Genomic DNA, 14,378 nt, shown 5'->3' with positions numbered 1-14,378 from the left:
GTTTCACTGTGCTGATTTTAATCCTTTGCTTCCCTGGTCAAGGAGGATCCTCTCAACACCTAACCCACTCTAAGTAACCTGTGAGCTCTTCCTCACCTCTTTTTCTTCAAGATGCACCTTAATTTATTCCATCTTACCATGACATTTATAATTTTCTGTGTGATTATAATTCTTGAAACAAAGTAAGTAGCATATGTAAAATCTTCAATGACTGAAACCTTTGAGTCCCAAACTAGATTATCCACCAATTAGAGTATTTTCCAGTTACTTTTCTCTAGTATTGTGCATATGAACCAAATTTTCCAAAATACAGTAAAGGCTTTTGAGCAGAAATAAAACTTTGGCACCTCTTTTTCATAGAGCATAAGAATCAATATCAGATGTCCATAAAATTATAATGATCATTGGACAAATGTGCCAAACAGAATTACTTCAATGTATGTGGTTTAGTTAGAAGTTGATTTAGACTATCTTCACGTCTCCCTTCAGATCTGTAGGTCAGAAACTCATTTTATCAGATGTATGGACAAAGCAAAGCAGAATGCGTGTGAAGGATCTTATGATGGGCATTTGCTTCTTGAAGAGCAATCAAGGGTGATATTTGAAAGATTTGGTTCCGTTGGGGGTATCAAATGTGAGCAAATAAGAAATACAAGAAAAAAATGTCAAAGTTGGTTGGAGAGGTGGTTCAGCAGGTTTTGTGGCTGGCAACCAAGCCTGGTGCCTGCATAATGGTGGAAGAAAATAACTGACTCTTATATGCTGTACGAAGTCTTACAGCTAGTGATTTCCCGCCCACTGAGGCGTGGCCTCTTGTGCTATATATGCTGATGTGGAGCTTGTGTCTGGCCTTTTTTCGGTCTGTTATGGTTGTGGATTTCGGATTCTGGTCTCCGTTCCAGCAGAGGATTCTGATTTGTGAGTTTACTCCTAAATAAATAACCATCTATTTTCTTAATTTTGAGCTAGTGTGGGATTTCTTTTAAGCATCGTTCTCATTTGGCGCCCACGTAGATTTGTACTCCACACCTACCAAGTGGACGACCTAACAGTCTAGCTGTTCCACGGCCCAGACAGTCTCCCAACCCTGCCTGCTTGGCTTGCTTTTACCTAAGCGATATTTTGTAGAATCCTCACCACAGCGGAGTTTACTGTGCGTGGCAACTTGTAAATTTACCAAGCGCACACATGACGGCTGCATTCCCTGGGGCAGTTTCTTGCCGCATGGTTACTTGTGCAGCTTCCGGTTTCTGCTCCCTGCCCATGAGTTCTGGGTTTCTTGCTCCGTGTATGGAATTGATTTAATTGTTTTTAATTTGTCAAGCAAAGCATATTTCTCAGTATTTAACCAATACCAAGGTGGAAACTAAAGCAGCCCAGGACCATTCCTGTCACCACCAGTTGCATTGCTTCTAGTTGCGACTCTGCAACCACGGCATCTGCTGGACAATAAAGATTGCAGTTTACCGAATCACATAACAGGCAATTAATAAATCAATATGGCAGACTTTATTACTATTACAACTTTTAGTAACCTTTTTACTGATACTATGGATTGTATTATGTGAGACTTATGTGACTATTGTGATGCTTCAATTTATTGGGTATTGGGTTTCAGTTTTCTTCTCCATAGTCTATCATTAAGAAAGAATATGGCACTTTTAGAAATGATACAGTCTTTACAGATTAATAATGAGCAGTTAGTTGACAGGATTAATACCATAGAAGATCAAAAGTTACCTGAAAGTTAATACTATTACAGACAAAATTGAATCCATATCTAAAGGTACTAAGAAGTTATCTGAAAGAATTCATACTGTTGAACTTGACAATCAAAATTTATCAAAAAGTTATGATAAGTTAACAGAAAAACTGTCTATCCAGTATGGTAATCTGCATGCTATTAAAGTAATGTCCAAGGATGAGATGTTATCTTTAAAGGAGAAACTTCAGACTTTGGAATCACATGTGCAAAATGAGGACCAGAGACTATGTGCCTCAATAAAATCAATAAAAATATATACAGGCCAGGTGATTCAGGCTTTACAAAAGACAATAATAAAAAGATTTGAAATAGCTGATGAACAGGAAAAGAGGCCAGATGCAAGCTCCACATCAGCATCTATAGCATACGAGGCCACGCCCCAGTGGGCAGGAGATCACTAGCTGTAAGACTTCCTACAGCATTTACACATTGTCTTCTGAATTCTACATGTATTCCATGGTACATACACACACACACACACACACACACACACACACACACACACACACACACAAGCAAATAACATTATAAAAGAAATGCAAAAGCAGTAAGTTATACTGACAGACTTGGGTTTGTAACATAAAATAGTAACAAAGTTTACACTATACCTTTTCTAGAGAGAAGCATGTTGTAACAGAACTGAAATTGAAGAGAGATCTTTGACCATTTTGCCCTCCTCCCTGCCTCATCACTGTCACAAACAGTAGCGAAAACTATGTGGAATAATGAAAGGTTTGATTTAGATCCTGGGTTGAGAAGTTTCTGTTCATGACCACCTGATTTCTTGGTTTCTCGGCCCATGGTAGGTAGGTTAGCATGCCAACATGTGACTTGATGGATTTGCCTACCTCACAGCCTTGAGGAAGCAAAGAAGGTTAAGAGTATCGTATCCTTCAAAGACTTGTTCTTTTTTGGGCCCTGTCCTGGAGTTCACTCTGTAGATCAGGCTGGCCTCGAACTCACAGATATCCATCTGCCTCTACTTTCAAAGGGCTGAGACTAAAGGTGTGTGCCACCACCACCTGGCACACGAAATCTCATTATAGATGATCGTGAGTCACCATGTGTTTGCTAGGAATTGAACCCAGGACCTCTGGAAAAGCAGCCAACACTCTTAACCTCTGAGCCATCTCTAAAAGACTTGTTCTTAATAACCTACTTCCTCCATCCAGGCCCTACCCTTTACAGCTCCACCTCTCAATACATAATTTACAGTGGAAATATATCAGCTTATTATTAAGCAAGCCTTCATGAGCCGCTGACCTTTCAAAAGCTTATCTCTGAATGTTCTTTATAGTTAGGATCGAACTTTCAAAATTGAGCCTTTGGTGACTTAATTAGTTAGCTAATTGATTACTAATTAGTTACTAACTCGTTAGTTACTTAAGCTTGAGACAGGATACTTTATTATATGTCTAAGTGTCTGCCTACGTATGTGTATGTCTGTGAACTATTTACATACCTGCAGAGGGAAGAAGACTTTTGATTTCCCACAACTGGAATTACAGGTGTATGTGTGCCAATATGTGGATGCTGAGAATTGAACCTGGGTCCTCTGGAAGAGCAGTTAGTACTCTTAACCACTGAGCTGCCTCTCCAGATCCGTAGGTGCGCTTTATAACTCAAACATTAGCCATTGACTTGGTGCTTCTTTATCAGGAGGGCCTCTAATACAGTGATGGATAAGATGAAATGGTGTTAGTCTATTTCTAGGCTGTTTGTTGAACATTTATGTGCTCATTTGCTTAATGTCTATTGCTTTCAAATTATGTCTTATTTTAACATGCCTTTTTATTATGCTTTTTTTCTAGTGTTTTTCTTGGTCATGTAGAAGCCACAATTTTGGTTCATATGATTTTTATTTCTTAGTATAAATGGAAAAAATAGGCAGCTCTGGAACCTACCTTGGTTCTTAGACATTTAATTTTACAAAACTATTTCTTGTGTGTGATCATCCCTACCTACTGAAGAAAGTCTAATTCAGGTGTTCCTTGGCAAGGCCTGTCCTGGGTCCTGTCAGCCTGTCTAATTTCAATTCTATTGTGTTCATACGCACACCACAGTAACAGAATGAACAAGAACAATCCACTTTTCTCTTCAATGTTATCTCCCCAACAACCAAGTTAGATTTATGGTGGGCCCTAGTTACTTGTTTATTAAATAGTTATTAAGTTTGTATCCTGTGTTCAGTCCTGTGCAACTTCTGATGGGAGCAGATGCTGCCACTGTCATAGTTGTGGCATGGCCAGCCTCTGAATCTGTTGACTCGTGCATAATTATTAGTTTCTTTGAGATAGATATTTATAGTTTCTAGAATCAAAGCTAACAGTTAATCCTCTATTATCTATTTTAGAGAAAGGTGTCTGAGAACAAAATCTAAGGACAAACAAGTAGACACACAAACCATCACACAACTCTTCTCTTGTGAGATGCAAGAAGGTAATGCTCCTGCTTCTTTAAAAGAATCTGCAAACCCCTTGAATAGAGGTTCCCATACAACCAACTGTAGCAACGATCCAAAGGTGAATTGATTGTTAACCTGGGAACTGGCAGCTGATAACTGTTAGTCCCCCTTCTCTTTTTGTGAAGCAGTGGTTTAAGGTAAAGACTTGTTTGTGCATGCCTTACAGGCATTCTGCCATCATAGTTTCTTTATCACAAAACTAACTGTGCTTTTTTGAGGACTTGCCAATGATCATGACAGTTAGAAACATCCAAGTTTGCCATTCGTGTGATTCAATTACCTTACTTTTACCATTTCCAGTGTTCCCTATACTAACGACCAAGTCAATAATTTCACCAACATAAATCCATTCCAACACTCAATATCTAAACTAGTAGCATAATTACATGAAGATAAAAAAGTATTCATAGCCTCATGTGGTGTACTTTCCAATATAATACTAGTTGATCTTATGTTGAGAGTAAATTCCTGACAGGGGCAAGTGACACCCCCTGCAGTGTGGATTAAAATTAACACATGCATTCATTTTCATCCTGCTGTCTGTGCTGATACATTTGAAAGTAATTTTTAAAGATCACACTGCAGGGATAGAAAATTATATATTTTCGGCAAAATTTTTCCTCCCGAGTGCTGTTCAATTCTAGAAAGAATTTCAGAGTCTGTGCTCCTTCTCTATGATGATCTGATAGGTTCTTTACTGACAACACCAGCAAGATGTGATCAATTTCTTCTTTTAGTCCTTCTCTTCCTCTTCCTCTTCTCTCCCCCTTTCCCCCTTCTTCCTATCTGTCATTCTTCCTTTCCTTCCCTATTTCCATCTTTTCTTTTCTTTAATTTTCTTTTCAGTTTAAGCTGGCAGGACTAGACGAAAGGAAGGACTCCTCTTAGGGTACACCTTTCTTTTTGCAGAACACAATATCCTACATAACACTAAAATCTGTAGAGTACAGTGTAAGAGGTAAGGTCCAGACTAATATGGAAACAATATTTTTATATTACACAGTAAGCGGCATTTCTTCTCTTGAACAAAAGGCTAAACACCTCAAGCTTAGAGTCAGAAATTTAAGGCAGGAAAGGAAAGATAGAGAAGACTCAGGGCTGAGAGGAGAAATCCTCATAAGGAAGGAAGTCTCCAGAGGCTGCAGGAAGAAAGAATCCCACAAAATGGTCCTCAGTACAGATGATGTCCTTTGAATCCCAGCACATCGATGCCTAGTATCCCATTTTATAAGGCTGTCAGTTTTAACCTTCCTGTACATCATCTGCTTCTGATAGCCTAAGCCTTCAAAACCTGATTATGTCTATGCAGTGTTCTGGTCAATGGCCCTTTGAGGAAACAAAGGAAGGGAGGCAGTGTAGAGGATCAGATGAGTACTCTAAGAGAGAAGACAGCAATCCAGGCGTTGGCATTTGAGTATTAAGAATTTAAGTTCAGAAGGAGCATAGTCTAGAGCAGGAGGTGCCAAGAACTTGTGAAGACCCTCTGAAGTTTCTAAAACCCCAAGAAAGGCTAACTACTTACAATTTGATAGATGTCAGAATATTGCAATTACCCTGATTTGAATTTGAAGAGTGGTTCCAAGAAGAAGGAAGAATAGGGACTTTTAGACCTAGAAGTTAGGATTAAATAAAAGTGGTTGGAACCTGGCATAGATCTCTTGACATTTATTTGAACCATTTCCATTTTGTTTTAGACAACCAAACAAGCTGAACTTCGTAGATGCTAGGAAAAGCTCCCTCCAATATTGACTGTCTTAAAATACACGGACTTTAGCCAAGAAGTTTTTATTTAACTAAAATACTGACTTGTGGATTACACTGGTGATTTACTTTATCTAAAAACAAACCTTCTAGGATTAAAATATGTTTATATTAAAAACCTTTTTCTTTTTAGATAGTAAACAATAATTAGAGATATCCATGGGTGCAATATTTCAGTGCATGGATACATTAGAGAGTGATCAATTCATGTGTTTAGGAATTCATAATCTCAAATACTTGTCAGTTTTATGCTAACAATTAAAATCTTTTAGCTATTTTAAAGTATATGTGATTATTGACAGTAATCACCTTGCGATGTAATAGAATGCCAGAATTTATTCTTTTCCATGTCTAACTACAGTTTTATATCCAGTGACAACCCCAACTCTCTCTTTCATGCCTCTTACAAACAGTTTTTGATTTCTGGACAACTCTACACAAAAATAAAAAGTATCAAATCATATTTGCTCTGTGTCTATGCTTGCTAAGTGCCATGGGTCTGCCACTATACTAAGCGGCGAGGGTACAAAGAAAAGGAGAGCTGTGGCTATATTTAGATGCCTGCTCTCAGAAAAGTAAATACTGATGAGTATAGTGAAGTAATATCACACATTGTTCAATTTTAAGAGCCTTCCATAATATATACATTTCTATGAAATGTATCCTTTTCTTAGTTATTCCTTTTACTTTTTTATTTTATTGCTGTGAAGAGACACCATGACTATGGCAACTTCTATAAAGAAAACATTTAACTGAGGTGGTGGCTCACAGTTTCAGAGGTTCAGTCCACTATCATCATGATGGAGAAGATGGTGGCATGCATGCAGATATGGTGCTAGCTATACCTTGACCAGAAGGCAGCAGGAAACTGACTGTCATGTAACATGAGGGCCGGCTTGTTGGGGTATCTGTTCCCGCCCGGTACCCCACAGCCGGCAACTCCTAAGGAAAATCACACACAAGACTCCATAAGATTATAAACTGATTTGCTCATTAGGTCAGGCTACTTATTGGTTCTTATAACTTATGTTACCCCATTATCCTTATCTATCTTAGCCACACGGCTCAGTACCTTTTTCAGCTGGGCAGGTTACATGCTGTCTCTTCGGTGGTCTGCACAGCAATGGAAGAGGGGGCTTCTGCTTCCAGAATACTCCCAGTCTCTTTACTCCACCCCTACTTCCTGTCTGGCTTTCCTGCCTATACTGCCTGCCTGGCCAATCAGTGTTTTATTAAAGTATGATTGACAGAATACAGACAATTCTCCCGCATCATTTCCCTCTTTTTTTTTTAAACAAAGGAAAATACCCATAGTCCATTTGTTGGGAATGTGGGCATAGTATTTCAGGCTACTTCCTGCTGGTTGAGGGCGCTGATAATCTTATGGGGACCTAAAGAAAATTTAGAGTTATAATCAAGTCCTGACTGGAGTATCCTGAGTCTTGATCATCTCAGGCAGCAGTCTTCAATCTGTTCTGGATGTAGAACTCAGGCATCCGGGCCGTCTGTTCCTACCGGAGATTTCTCAGGTGGCCTCCCTTGATCAAAGCTGATTTTTCTTAACTCAGAATGAATCCACAGCCTCTCATTTTCTGTGGAAACAAAAGCAAAATCTCTTCTCCAAAGTAACATACCTTTTGACTTTAGTTTTGAAGCCAAGGTATTTTCAAAATGCCTATCTTGGGTTAGTTCAGCAGCATTTATAAACAAAAGTCTTTTAGCAGCTGTTGCTCCTTCCTCAGCATTCAAAAAATTCAAAGAGAGCATAATAACACACAGTATCAAGATTCTCTGTGTATTTTCCACCTTTATGCGTTTTTATTTTAACTTCTATTTCTTTTATTTTTACTTTTACTTTTTGAGACAGGTTCTCTGTATATCTTTGTCCTGGAATAACACTGTAGACCAGGCTGTCCTTGAACTCACAGAGATCCTTCTGTCTCTGCCTCCCCAGTACTGGGCTCAAAGATGTTTGCTACCACACTTTGAACTCACAGAGATCCATCTGTCCCTGCCTCCCAGGCATTGGGATTAAAGGTGTGCACTACCACACCTTGAAGTCACAGAGGTCAATCTACCTCTACCCCTTGAAGTCACAAAGGTCAATATACCTTTGCCTCCCAGGCATTGGGATTAAAGGTGTGTGCTACCACACCTTGAAGTCACAGAGGTCAATTTACCTCTGCCCCTTGAATTCATAGAGGTCAATATGCCTCTGCCTCCCAGGCATTGGGATTAAAGGTGTGTACCACCACAGCCTATTTCTCCCTTTCTTTTTTTTTATTTTTAATGACTTTAACCTTTAGCCTGCATATATTTTTAACACACTGTAAACCATTTAGAGGCTTTCTTCATCTTTGAATCTCTCTTTACTGTATATCTCTCTTTTTCTGACCACATGAGTCTTTAAGGAGAGGAGTAAAACTGTGGCTTTTACGGCTGGAATTAGCCCATTCCTTAGCTTTCCAGCCTCAAGGTAGAGGTACTGCAAGAGCCATTTTTATCATCACAACTCTACAGTTTTCAAGGTCCCTGCCAACAAGCAAGTTGCAGCATTCTGTTCACAGACCATACTCAGTCGGACTGCCTGCCTGAAAGAGTCAGAGGTTGCCCTGGCAGGATGGCCCAGAAAGCCGGCATTTTAAAACAGCGCAGCTTTTTTCCTGCTACTGCTGAAAACCCGAAAAGCATGCGTTCAGCTTTTCATCAACACCGTTTAAGTGCTTCGCAGCAGGACCTCTTAAAAGAGCTGCAAGGTTTTACAGCTAAAGCTGAGTCAGGAAGCCTCTTTTAGATGAGAGCATTTGCTTGCCTCTAGCAAGCAGAGCAGACCCGAGAAATTGCTGCTACCAAGAAACCATGCATAATGCTGTTATTTTGTTCTAGAATTACTTCCCAAGCTGTCTCAGGCTTAATGTGGATACAGTTGTCCACACGTTGGCGCCATATTTAACATGAGGGGCTGGCTTGTTGGGGTTTCTGTCCTGCCCGGTACCCCACAGCCGCAAACCTCAAAGAAAATATCACACACAGGACTCCATAAGATTATAAACTGATTGGCCCATTAGGTCAGGCTACTTATTAGCTCTTATAACTTATGTTACCCCATTATCCTTATCTACATTAGCTACATGGCTTCGTACCTTTCTCAGCTGGGCAAGTTACATGCTGCCTCTTCGATGGTCTGCGCAGGAATGGCAGAGGGGGCTTCTGCTTCCAGAATACTCCCAGTCTATTTACTCCACCCCTACTTCCTTTCTGGCTTTCCTGCCTATACTGCCTGCCTGGCCAATCAGCGTTTTATTAAAATATGATTGACAGAATACAGACAATTCTCCCGCATCACTGTCATACTGAGGGAAGCTCAGAGAGAGGAAGGCTATGTCATTTTGCTCCATGTTTTTACAATTATTTATATTGTGGAACTATTATGATTTTTAAAATGGTCTTTCCCTGATGAGTAAGCATGGAACAATATCAGAAAAGAATTTTTTGGTCCAACAACCTTAGATTTAAAATACACAAAATAGGAACTGATGGAACAGATGCATCCATGGTTACAGATGGTGATTTTACTCACCCTCTGTTGAAAGTGTAAGCAGCCAAAACTTGGGAAATTAAAAAATACATCATGTTTGGGCAATGCTATTAACCAACTTAATCTAGTTGGCATTTCAAGACTGTGCTCCATATTCTTGGGCTGTTTTCAAGGCATACAAATGCTCATCTCTTCTCAGAAATTGTCTACTGGGCCATACTGCGGTATATAAAACATGCTCTATTAACAAAACAAAATTAAATTAAAGCTAAAAGTGTTTCTGGAAAATATTTAACTGTTTAGAGTAAGCAACATACTCTTACTTCATGAGTCAATGAAGAAAACTGAGAAAGTCAGAAAAATAACATTTTCGGGAAATTGAAGACACATCAAATGTTGTAAAATACGCACAAAACAGTGTTAAGGAAGAAAATCTATATTAAAAAAATGATGATTAAATAGGTCCCAGCGTTCAATTTTAAAAGGTTACAAGAAATGAGAAAATTACACTCCCATTCAAATAAATGATAAAAAGAAAATACAAAAATCAGTGTAAGCAAACCTTGGTTCCCTTAAAGGACCTATATCTGCCATGCCTTAAACTTGTAAAGGTAAAGAAAGAAGAAGTACAAAATACCAGCATTAGGGATAAAAGAAAAATGTAATTATAGATCTTATAAATGTTAAAATTAGCCAAAGCAGAAATATAAAATTATACATCCAGAAATCCTTTGCTTTAATCTAGCATGACTGATGCCTCTTTGGATACCAAAAGTCTAAGAGAATTCATTCTTTTCGGAATAATAAAAATGTGATATGTAATCCTTCAGGCAGAAAGAAACAGGGCTGAATGAAATGTGAGTCTCCAAAAGAGAATGAAGAGAACTAGAAATGGAAAATATGTGACCAAAATAAAAATCTAGTAATATTTACCCTTTATAATATTGTGTAGATATTATTAAATGATATCATAAACAAGTACACCTATGCACTATGAAATGAAAATCGGAAATACAATGGAAGAAGAGAGTCTAATTTGAATCCCAGTCTTTGCAGAAGAAACACACTGAGACTAAATACTGATAAGTAAAGCAGAAGGCAGAGCTTCCCTGGAGGAAAGACAGTGTACGCAAAGCCAGAGCAGAAGAGATCTCAGTGTCTCTGACAAACAAAAGAGCTGGGTGGGATGCAGATGGATGAGTGTGAGGGAGAGCAATGGGGAGAAGTTTAAATCTGGGAAGATAAGTTTTTGAACAGGGAACTGCTGTGGGTTGAAATGGATCTTCCCTTCAAATGTTTGTTTGGTATAGATTGTACTTGTGTTAAGGCACAGGACTTCATGAGATAATAAAGGTAAAATACAATGATTGTGCAGGGTCTTAATCCAATGTGACTGGTATCCTTATAGAAGAGGGCACGAGGACACAGGAAGGCACAGAGGAAAGGAATGGCAAGACACAGAAAATGGCCATTTGCAGGCAATAGAGGGAATCTGAGAAGAAATCAGCCCTGCCATATTATCATCTCTGACTTCAGATTTCAACTGTAACAGGGGGAAAACAAAACCACCATTACAACAAAATAACAGGAATTAATAAGACTACTCAGTAATAACTTTCAATATTAATAGCCTTAGTTTCCCAGTTTCCCAATAAAAAGGATCAGATTAACAGATTGGAGTATAAAAACAGGGTATGTCTTTCTTCTGCATGCAAGAAACACACCTCACTATCAACGACAGATGTAACAGAATGGAGAAAGATATTCTGAGTAAATATGATTAAATAGGAAGCATGTAAAGCTATTTTAATATCTGACAAAATAGATTTCATATCAAAACTAATCAGAAGAGAGGTGGAAGGACACTACACACCCCCTAAAGGGAAAGTCCATCAGGAAGTTATAATTCTAAATATTTATGCACAAAACAGAAGGATACTCAATATCATAAAAGAAACACTAGTACAGCTAAAATCACATATATTGATCATAACACAGTTAAAGTATGCAAACTTCAGTAACACACTCTCACCAATAGACAGGTCAGTCAAGTTAAAACTTAACAAAGAAATGATGCAGTGAAATAATGTCATAAGTCAAACGGACCTAACATACATCCACAGAATATTCCATAAAACACCAAAGAATATGTATTCTTCTCAATGGCCCATGGGATTTCTCCAAATTGACCACATATTAGGCCACAAAGCTCACTGCCTCTCCTTTGAACACCAACGACTAAAGCTGGATATCAACAACAGAGAGAGCAAAAAATATACAAATTTGTGGAAGCTGAACAAGTCACTACTGAATCAAAATTTGAGTTGACTGAAATTAAAAAGAAAATGTTAATTTTCTTTTTAAAAGTGACTGAAAAGGAAAATGCAGCATATCCAAAACTATGGGATACTATGGAGGCAAGGCACTAAGTATCTACATAATAATACAAAAAACCTTAGATATCTCTGATGTGGGATTCTCATCTGAATGCTGTAAATATGTTTTATTACCTTTGGTTAGTAAAGACGCTGTTCCAGCCAATGACTTAGCAGAGTAATTTCAGGAGAGAAATCTGAGCAGAGATAATGAGAAAGAGTAGGTGGAGTCAAGGAGATGATGTGTAGCTGCCGAAGGAGAAGGACCAGAAAATTTTGCAGTAAGCCACAGCATCATGGCAATACACAGATTAACAGAAATGGGTTAATTCAAGATGTAAGAGTTAGCTAGAGATATGCCTGAGTCATTGGCTGAACAGTGTTGTAAATTAATATAGTTTCTGTGAGATTATTCAGGTCTGGGCAGTCGGGAAATGAAAGAGCAGTATCTGCCTCCAAGTCTCATTACTAACAACAATATACTTGAAAGCTCTAGAAAGACTAGAATAACATCATCCAAAAAAAGGTGACAGGACTAAATAAACTCAGGACTGAAATCAATAAAATAGAAACAAGAAAAACAATATAAAGCACCACTGCAACAGAGATAGACACAGTTTTATCCAAATTAACCTAACAATAAGGTTAGGAGATGAAAAGGGAAACATTATAACAGATATCAAAGTTATTTAGAGAATTATAAGGATATACTTTTAAAAATCTGTATTCTACCCAGCAGGAAAACCTAGAAGAAATGGATGTATTTCTTAGATACAATCTACTGAAATTAAGTCAAGATGAAATAAACAATTTAAGCAGACCACAAATCTCTAGTAAAATAGACGCAAAAATTAAAAATCTCTCAACCAAAGATGTTCAGGGCAAGATGGATTCATTGAAGAATTCTGTCAGAACTTCAAATGAGAACTATCAACAATACTCCTCAAATTATTCCACAAAATAGAAGCTGAAGAGAAATTTCAAAGTTCATTTTAATGAAACCACCAAAACCACACAAAGACTCAATCAAAAAGAAAATTATAGACCAATAGCCAGTATGTGAATTAATATAGGCAAATCACAAGATAAACAGATTGAAAGGCAAAAGTAGCATTATCATCTCATTAACTACAGATATGTCCTCTGACAAAACTCTAACATCCCTTCGTGATAAAAGTTTTAAAAGAGATTAGAGATACAAGGGTCATATTTCAATTTATTTTAGTCAACATCATCCTTAATGGGGAGAAATTAAAAGAATTTCCAGTAAAATTAGGAACTCTCTACATAACTGTTCAAGATAGTACTTGAACTCTTGGCTAGAATAGTAAGACGACCAAAAGAGGTGAAGAAGATACAAATATGAAAGGAAGAAGTCCAATTATCTTTATTTGCAGATAATATGATTTTTTATACACAAAAGAGCTGAAAGATGATATCAGGAAATTTCTACAGCTGATCAACACTTTCAGAAAAATAACATGATACAAAACCAACCACACAAAACGAATAGCCTTCCAATACAGAACTAGCAACCACGCTAAGAAAGAAATCAAGGAAACCATAGCTTTAAACAATAGTTCTTTAAAACTATCTTACAATAACTGCAACCAAATAAGTGAAAGACTGTATGCCCTTTAAGATACTGAAGAAAGAAATTCAAGAAACATCAGAGATGGAATGATCTATCCTACTCATGGATCAGTAGAGTTAATATTGTGATAATGATTGTCCTACCAACAGCAATTCAGATTCAGTGCAATTCTCATAAAAATTCCAACATAATTCTTATCAGAAATTGGAAGAATAATCTCACACTTCATATAGAAACACAATCATCTCAAGAGAGCTAAAACAATCTTGATTCATAAAAGGACAACTGGTGTTATCATCACCCCATATTTTAAGTTGTAGTACAGAGCTATAGTAATAAAGGCATGATAATGACATTAAAACAAACATCTTGATTAATGCAATATAACTGAAGAATTTGATATACCTCAAAAAAAACCTGAATCATGATTTTTAATTTTTCTAGCAGAGGAATACTGGAGAAAGAATCTTCAACAAATGTTTTTGGTCAAACTAACTAGCTGCATGTAGAAGAATGGAAGTAGATCTGTTTCTGTAACCCTGTACAAAAATAAACTCCAGAGGAATCAGAGACCTCAACATGACACCAGATACTCTGAATCTGACAGAAGAAAAAGTAGGCAATTCATGTGAATTTATTGACATAGGAACGGACCTTCTGAACAGGACCCCGATGGCACAGTCATTAAGACCAACAATTACTAAATGGGACCTCATGAAACTGAGAAGCTTCTGTATGACAAAGGACATCATCTTTTGAGCAAAGCAGTAGCCTAAAAATAGAGAAATAAAATCTTTACCAATTATACATCTGACAGGTGGTTAATATCTAACGTACAAAAATAACTTAAAACCAAGACAACCAAGAGCTCAATTTTAAAA

The sequence above is a fragment of the Myodes glareolus genome, chromosome 14 (genome assembly GCF_982192425.1).
Source record: "Myodes glareolus chromosome 14, mMyoGla1.1, whole genome shotgun sequence".
In the NCBI taxonomy this organism is placed as follows: Eukaryota; Metazoa; Chordata; class Mammalia; order Rodentia; family Cricetidae; genus Myodes; species Myodes glareolus.
This window is presented reverse-complemented; position numbering follows the sequence as displayed.